This window comes from Mercurialis annua, linkage group LG4, assembly GCF_937616625.2.
Source record: "Mercurialis annua linkage group LG4, ddMerAnnu1.2, whole genome shotgun sequence".
NCBI lineage: Eukaryota > Viridiplantae > Streptophyta > Magnoliopsida > Malpighiales > Euphorbiaceae > Mercurialis > Mercurialis annua.
The window spans coordinates 13,815,095-13,824,309 of record NC_065573.1 but is presented as its reverse complement, the minus strand read 5'-3'; the positions used below and the strand labels follow the sequence as shown (position 1 = coordinate 13,824,309).

The 9,215-nt window shown below is 38.5% G+C and overlaps 1 long non-coding RNA gene across 1 annotated transcript; it reads left to right on the top strand.

Annotated features, from left to right (window-relative positions):
* The first annotated feature begins 2,133 nt into the window (after positions 1 to 2,133).
* Positions 2,134 to 4,308, top strand: LOC126679379 (uncharacterized). Its single transcript, XR_007640852.2, has 3 exons — positions 2,134 to 2,480; positions 3,552 to 3,627; positions 4,095 to 4,308. It is a non-coding gene; the product is annotated as an uncharacterized LOC126679379 (long non-coding RNA).
* Positions 4,309 to 9,215: the final 4,907 nt, after the last annotated feature.

The window sequence follows — 9,215 nt, the reverse complement described above, 5'->3', positions numbered from 1 at the left end:
ACAAAAACATAGACAAAAACATCTAGACTACTGCGGACCGCTAAAATGAAAACCTTCGTTTTCGTCTTGTACAAATCACTTCCAAGAATTAGAACTTCGGAAGATTGACTCTCCAAATCATATTATGTTATCTCTGAAAAATGGGAGGAGCAACGGGGTCAGTATAAAACTGAGTGAGTTCACCAAAATTACACGCAATATCACATAAAGGGTTACAACCGTTGAAAAACCATCTTTATATAGAAAATATTCTTTTCAAATATTTCTATGTATATTCTTGATTTAACTTCATTCTTTCATACACGTTTCATAGTATCTCTATCTTTGTTTCTTATTATAATTTGATGTTTTTCTTTTCTCATTTTGTTACTTTAGTTTTCGACTGAATTCTAAATTTTAGTTTATATCATCATAATTCTAGGTCGAATTAAATTCTTGACAAGTCTCTTGTGACTTGATCCTTATGGTTGGGTCCCGAGATAGTTCAACCGAGTTACCCATTACCATGTGGCATAGTCCCGAGATAGTTCAACCGAGTTACTCATGCCACTACTTAATCCCAAGTTGTGAGTCCCGAGATAGTTCAACCGAGTCACTCACCAGACATAGGTCCCGAGATAGTTCAACCGAGTTCAACCTCGTGTCTGCATTCGGACTCTGCACCCTGCAAGTCTTTTGCACTTAATTGTCGATTCATATAATTCGTATTGACATTTAATAGGAATGTTTGTTCACATTGTGTCTCGATCTTGTTTCGTATTGATTCTCGATGTATCGTACTTACTTTTTATTTCGTATGAGTCCCGAGGACTATCATCAAGAATGGATGAGATACAGGTCCCGGGATAATTCTACCGAGTTCCACCTTGTATCTCAGTTCTTATTATTGAATATGTCATAGTACACTTTTCTTATCTCATGTATTTATCATTTTGATGATTTATGTTGGGTTTTCTTGATCCTTTATGGACCATGACATGCACAATACAATCTAAGAGCATACATTTATAACACACGCACAATAGGGTATTGATTAGGATTAATAGTACGTATAGGAACGTACTATGTTCTTTTATAAATATTCGATGTTCGATTCATATAGCATTACTTTATACCCTTCCCCGGTGTTTAAGCATATATATATTCTTTTCATTTATTTATGTTATTATCAAAATTAGCACAGTACGATAAAACATCATCTTTGAAACATACATACATATACATTTTAAAAACAAACATTTCAAATATATAAATACCCATGTACCTTTTCGTATTAAAATACGTAACTTTATGAATATTAGCGAGTAATTTAAAGTGTACTCACCACTTGCTATCCAAATTCTTCAAATAAGCATGATGATATTTCGATCCGTTTGCCTCAAGCCTTGTCGATAGTCGCTCGTCTGATCTATGCAAATATAATAATAGCAAGAATTAATAAAATTCTAGCTATTATTAACTTAACCAAAATTATGTTTCTAGCCAACTTCGGCTATCGAAACCGCTTACTTAAACTAGTCCGACCCCTAAAAACAATCGACATTATTAAAGTTTAGAACGTCGCCTACAACCTTTGTTTAGGTCTCGGACCATGAAACGCACCCGAAGGTGTCGAAAACAAGCTCATAAGTTATTTCCTTGGAGCTGTTTACAAGTGCAAGGCAGATTGCACAACAAAATGTTTTGTCCAAAATGAACATCCTAGAATCTGATTCATGTAATACCCCGTATTTTTTTTAAATACGTTTCGCCGTTGTGTTGATTATTTTGTGCTTCGGTTGTCTCGTATGACTCGTTGAATAAACTCTGGGTTTGGTCCTTCATCACTTGTGGGCCTTATTTAAAAATTCAGCATTTGTTGTGTAATAATAATAATAATAATAATAAAAATAAATATGAATAAAATAAAATATAATAGCAAAAATAAAACCCATGGACTTCATTTTATAAGCCCATGCAAATTGTCCTTTATTTTTGTTAATCATTTTACCATAACCAGTACGCTTATGTGTTTCATTAACCCATGCATTTTTATTTAATTCCTTCATTCCCTACATTTTGTTTAACATTTGGCCCATGTATCATGTTTAATATTTGGCCCATGCATTTGTTAAACCAACGCATATATATTATTCCTTCACTATATGATTAGGTTTACTAGTATAATTTGCGTGCTGCGGGATCTCTTTCTATACACATAATTAGCATGTTTTTAAACCCTAATTTATTCCTCACTTTCATCAAAATCTAGTCGACCTAAACATCTCAAAACTTTCTGAAATTACACTCTCCTAATCCCTCTCCTTTACTGTCAAAACAATTCGGTAAGTATCTCCTCTCAATTTCAGTTTTGAGTTTATAATCGATACCTTCGTTTTTCAATCCGTTCTCCGTCGTTTTAGGATCAAATTTGGATCCGTCTCGTCCCCGTGAAAGTAGACTCACGCCTCTACGATTCTACACCTTGTTTTCATCAAACGGTACGTAAACCTTTCCGTTTGAGCCGCCGTCGTTCCATCGTCTTTATGAATATTATCTGCGTTCTTTTCTTTGTTATTTCTGCTGTTCTTCTTTGTGTAAGTTACTGAGGAAAGGGTTGATGGTTAGTGGGTTAATAATTAAACTAAGAAAGCTAAATGGATACTGATTAGTGGGTTTCTTTTATTATTAAATGGTTTAAGGTTAATTTGATTTATAAATTGGTTTTGGCGGCAAGGAATGGTTTATGAACTGTTCATGATATTTGTTCATTGATTTCAAATTTCCATTTTGTACTTACTGCCTACATATGTTTATATTTGGCTAGTAAATTTTCAATAATTATAGCTTATTGAATTGATCATATTTTGATTTAAAACAAGACTTTCTAATATCATTTTAATTTTTAAATTGCTAATTGATAATACTATTTTAAATTTTAAAAAAATAGTATTAATATCGATTATAATTTAATTTTTTTTTTATATTTATTATTGTTATATTTTAAAAACGATAATTTATATTATAATCTTTTAAACGAACAATTACTTGAGTAATTGTCAAATTTGAGAATATTGGCTTAAGCATGCCAATTTGGCTAAATTGCGTTTTAGCTTTTAATTATTTTGTTAACTTATTTTAGTTAAGTAAATTGTCAGTAACTATTGGTTAATTGTGTTTTAAGCTATTGAGTTCCGTTTTAATATTTAATTATTATTTTATCAATAAGTATTATTTTAGAATTATAGACTATGGTTTATATTTTTGATAAAATATTTTGAGTCGGATTAGACTTGGGTCACCCGACATGTGAGGTAGCTTGGTAGTTATCGGAAACTCGGCAAACCCACTATTTGGAAATTAAATTAATTTATTATTTAAATAACATTTTCTGTAATAAATTTTAAAGCGAAAACTCAATAGACTTGATTTGTTGTGGCATTAAAATTTATTTGGGCATTGTGTTTACTCTGAATTGTTTTACCGTGGTTGTTGTTGTGCTAGTCTTATGTGGTGTCTAGTACTCCCTAGAGTTAGGGTATGTTTTTAATTATTATTTATACCTTGTCTAGACTCTTCGACTGTTCGTGCTTCAGAGACGAATCAGGATTAGATTGCTTGCCAGGTTATCACGTGGATTAGCAAGCAGTGAGTTTATATCGCTATTTACCGCTTTATTAAGTAAATTGTATTTTTGCATATATAGATATATTGTATATACAGCTTTCGAACTGTTTTCGACATTATGGATCTGAATTGGAACGGGCTACTCGATGGGCATCATCGAGACTGCGTGCGCACCGGTATATGATCATATGGTATTGAGGTAGGTTTGAGATACGTCTCGCCTTAGTGAGGGCGCCGGTGGAAGATACGTCTCCTGGGACTCGCGTGTTTATTTGAGTGACAGTCGAGGATCGGTTATGGAGATACGTCTCACCGACACGACAACTGGATTTAGATTATTTGTGGTTTAGGGTTTCAATGCTTATCCATAATGATAAATTGCTTTAAAAATGTTTTAATGTTTTTAAAGGTTTTCACTTAATAAATGTAAATAGTTGTATGAACTCATCTCAGTATATCTGACCCCGTTGTTTTTCCAATTTTTCCAGGGTTATGATTTGAGCGAGTCAACTGGTCTCCGATTCTTTATTTCCTCGGAGGTCTTACTTTATTTTATTAAAGTTATTGAAGTGATTTTACTCTTAGACCGCAGTAGAAATTAGAAGTCTTAGTTGTGTAGTACTTGTTGTCATATTAATTCAATTAGATTATTTGTTGATTGGCATTATTATATTAACTTATGTTATTTTAATATTTATGCCATGTTAGAGACTCGGAGTTGATCGAGCGTTTATTATATACGTGTTGTACATATAAACTGCTAGACTAGGTTGGAGTCTCGGTTGCCCCGAGCAGGTGGTTTTATGCAGGTACAATATTGTAAACGATTAATGTATGTTATCCGCAAGGCTAGCTACGGGTTTCGGTACAACCATACCCATACCCTAGCGCCGGTCCCGATTCATAAAAATGGGTCGTGACAATTCAACAAAAACTCAAACTTAGACAATTATAGTTAACATCCTAAAGTTTCTGTATCAAAAAACGGAACTTAATTTGGAGTTATATAACCCGAGATATTGCCTTTGCAATATCGCTATTTTGTAGGACATTTCTGCAAACCTTCATTTCAATTCGAAACTTATTATGCAACAAGGTAAACTTATTGATACCAAACTATTACCTCAGAATAATTCAGACACCTCGATTAAATCATTCTCTTAATAATGAAATTCATTTCAAACCATTTTTCTACTTGTCTATGCAAATATATGTATCAGCATAACCATCGTTGTGCATAGCACAGCTGCCTACACCGACTACAGCCAAATATTTATTCGATTAACCTATCAAATAGTCATATTTTTCTCCGCAAATTTTATGGAACTTATATAACATATATTTCTAAATGTATGCCAAAATTAGGCCAAACTGATGTGTCTAAGGTTGTCAAATATAACCTACAGCAACAGCCTTATACAAATTGCAAACAGAGCACTAGGTGCAATTTAATTTTTTATCTCAATATCAGAATACTAAAAAATTCTGAAATTTTTTATACACCAACTTAACTCATATAATCAGAATATATAAAAATTCCAGCTCAAACAAACATTTCTAAGTATTTTGAAAAATTCTAGTTGTAGACAGCATCAATTCAGCACCAAACCAGAAAATCCAACTTCAAACTTAACCAAAACTCCACTCAATTCAATCAATTCATTACCAAAAGTCCAAAATTCTGAATTTATACCTTTACTTGATGGGATAACCCTTTGGCTGAATGAATTCCTCCATAAACAACCATCAAAATTCCATAATCATAGCTCCTAATCATCATACATAACCAAACAACCATTATCATCAAACTTTAATAAAAACCGAAATATTAAAACCTGAAATCCTAACTGTAATTTGAGTTTATTACCTCAAATTGAAGCTATAGATCTGTAGATAATAATTTTTTCATTCCGTGGCCGAAAGAATCGCTCAATTCCGATGAGAAACGAAAAAGTTATGGGATTTGAAATTTTTCTTTCATGAAGAAGATGATCATCACGTTTTTGATTGCTGAAAATGAGGGGTTTCTCATCTTAAATCATATGCCTTTGATATTTATATGTTGGCAAAGTATCTCTTTTAGTCCTATTAAGTTGCCACCTCCTTTCGCTTCAATTTCTAACTTTTCTTTCGTCCGATTTAGTCCACTAATCGCTTAATCATTCAATTCTCGATAAATTCCGTATTATTTATTTTCCAAATAAATAATATTATTCGGCTTTGGGAGGGTCATAACCAGAGGTTTTGCCAAGTAATCTTTTAAGTCATCAAACACCCTCTGTTGTTCGTCCGTCCATATCCACTCATCGGTCTCTTTTCCTCGCAGCAAAACACTCCAACTGCGAAGTCGGCCTGCTGTGTTTGCTATGAATCGCCTAAGGAAATTAATTTGACCGATGAGCCTCTGGAGCTGCTTCTTGGTTTTGGGTGGTTCAGCATTGATGATCGCCTTGTCTTTGTTCTTATCTATTTCTACTCCCCGCTGGTGAACCAAGAAACCCAGGAAGTTTCCAGCCGAAACACCGAACGCGCATTTTAGAGGATTCAACTTCAAACCATTACATCGTATGCGTTCGAAACCTTTCCGAAGATCGGCCAGATGGACTTCTCTGGTATTTGATTTGATCACCACGTCGTCGATGTAGACTTCAAGGCAATCGAGGGAACATTTTGTTCATCGCTCTCTGATATGTTGCCCCCGCGTTCTTCAAGCCGAAAGGCATAACAACCCATTCGTACGCTCCAATCGGCCCGGGGCATCGAAAAGCCGTTTTAGAAATGCCCTCTTTGCTGATTGGTACTTGGTTGTACCCAGAATGTGCGTCGAGAAAACTGAGTATCGTGTGCCCCGCTGCCCTGTCTATTAGCATATCGGCCACAGGCATCGGGTATTCGTCTTTAGGTGTGGCCAGGTTGAGGTTTCAAAAATCCACGCACACTCTTAGCTTTCTGTTTTTCTTCATCACTGGTACGATGTTGGAGAGCCATTCGGTGTACTGGGCTTCCCGAATAAACTTAGCATCTTCCAGACGCTTAATTTCGTCCTGGATAAGGGTATCCACTTCCCTTGACATTCGTCGGGGAGGTTGCCGAAATGGCCGAAATCCACTCTTCAAGGGGAGCTTATGTTCGGCGATATCAGGATCAAGGCCCGGCATCTCATCGTACGACCAGGCGAAACAGTCGCGGAATTCAATGAGTAAAGCGATCAGTTGTCCTTTGAATCCCTCGTCTAGTCCTGCGTTGACATATATATGTTTGGGCGATTCATCTGTTCCCAAATTCACTTCGAGAAGGTCGTCTTGTACTAGGGCGGGATCATCTTCTAATTTCCCTGTCGCCAATTGTATGTCCCCAACTCTCAGCGATCCTGTTGGGTCTTGATCTTGGTCCTCGTAGATGCATTCGGCTGATGTAATGTCATACAGTTAGGTCAACTGCCTGATCTTCTCCCTTAACTCTTTATGTCGTGCTATTATCTTGAACTCTTGAGGACAGTAGATCGGCCTTTGCCCCCCAGGGTCACTGATACTGGCCGATCTGAGTTGACTAGTAGGCGAGGAACACTTGTCTCCCCTCTCGAACTAAGGGATTGTATGTTGCGCACTTCCTCGTCATATAAACGTGCTTCGAGCACGTTATGGTCTTCACCGAAGGGGTTGGGATCGCCCTGTACGACTTCGGCCTCACCGTCGTCTCGCCATATGAAGAGCATCTGATGCATGGTCGACGGTATACACATATTGGAATGTATCCAATCTCGGCCGAGTAAAATGATGTAGTTGCTCCGGGCATTAACCACAAAAAACCCTTCTTTAGTTTCTACTCGCCCTACCCTTATTCGGAGGGTAATGTATTCCTCGGCCGGCGTTTTGCCTCCTGCAAAATAAGTCATGTAGACATCAGTCGGGTCAAGCTGATCCCGATTTATGCCGAGTTTCTTAAGCATTTTTGCCGGTAGTATGTTAACCCCAGCTCCGTTATCAATAAGGACCCTGTTGATTGACACTCCATTCAAATCGGCGTTGATGTAAAGCGACCGAATGCGCTTTGTCATTCTTGTTGGGGGTTTGCTAAGCGATACTACTGCCGTTCTGTCGGCGCTATCTCCTTCTGGAACGATTACATCGCCTTCTAACGTCGCCTTCTGTCCAGGCTTGCTTCTGTACGAATCGGGGAGCGTGACCACCTTTACTCCGTATTCGTCCCTTACCACCGGTACCCAAGCTTTTAGCACTCCCTTTTTGTGCGAAACAATGACGGTTTTAATTGTCCATCTTGATGAGACACAAGCACATCTTTGTAGGACGGTTTTACCAGGATTTACTTTCCCCTGGTGAACTTCTGTTGTGTAGGTTGTGTCGGCCGAATCCTCCGCTCGGGTTGCTTTCTTCGGAACCCATATCTTCCTGACTTTGGGGTGTCGCTGCTCGTGCGACTCGGTGATCATATCGGCCCGGTTCTTGACTCCCAACCTCTCAACTACAGGTCTGTTCCCTTGCTCATCTTTAAGAGCCAATTTTGCATCATGATTCGCTCTCGACTCTTGTCTCAACCTTTGCATTCGCCTCTTCTGGGTTTTCGTCATACGAGGGGTCTCCTCCGTTGGCCGAAAAATCCTTTTGAATACGGTGGTGTTAGACCCCCGCTGTGGCTGATGCCTCTGCCACTGCTCCGTGAGCAATTTAGGTTTAAAGCTCTTGGGACGCTCCCTCGTGTACTCGCCTCCCCTGACTTTAAAGCACGTACTGCATGATGGGCAAGTCATGTCTGCGGTGGGCGAACTATGGCGCTTCCTCTTCTGTTGCAGAGATCGTCCTTTCTCTCCTCGCCATTTTGAACCATCGGTCTCCACTCTGGGTTTGGGCCTTCTAGGATTCCACTTGCTCTGTATTTGCCCTTGTTCCAGTGTCAAAGTGAGGCCGAATCGTATTAATAGAAATGTACTTTGCATCGGCCTCTTTCTTTGTTGGAAACAGAAGTTTCCCCTCGTTGATCGCCTTCTGGATCACGTTTCTGAAGTTTACATAGTTGTTCGTACTGTGCCTCCAGGAATTGTGGTACTTGCAATAATCCTTTCTAACCAGCTCCTCTGGCGGCGGGATTACATGACCCTCGCTTAAGGCGATCTGTCCATCTTTGAGCAAGGCATCGAATATATCGTCGGCTTTGGTTAGGTCGAACAAATACTCCTTCTGTACCACCGCGGTTTTATTTTTCTTAACAAAACCAGGCTTTCGCAAGGCCGAACACTCCAGGGGCTTCGTTCCCAAAAATTCGGCCATGTTGACTTAATCCTCGGAACCACTATCCTTACTGTCGGACACAACGGCCACATCCAGCTGGTCTTTGCAGTAAGTCCCCTTAGATGCGCCTCTCCTCTGCTCCTTCTCTTGGAGAAGTCTCTCGTAGCTCGTCACCCTGTTTGTTAGCTCGAACAAATCACGAAACCGATGGCTCTCGAAATGCTCCCTCATGGCGAAGCTCATACCTCTCACTACCATCGGAACGCAATCGGCCTCAGACATTTTGGTGGAGCACCTAGTTCTGAGGTTCCTGAATCGGCCGATATACTTTTCTGCCGATTCGCTTGGTAGCTGGGATATTCG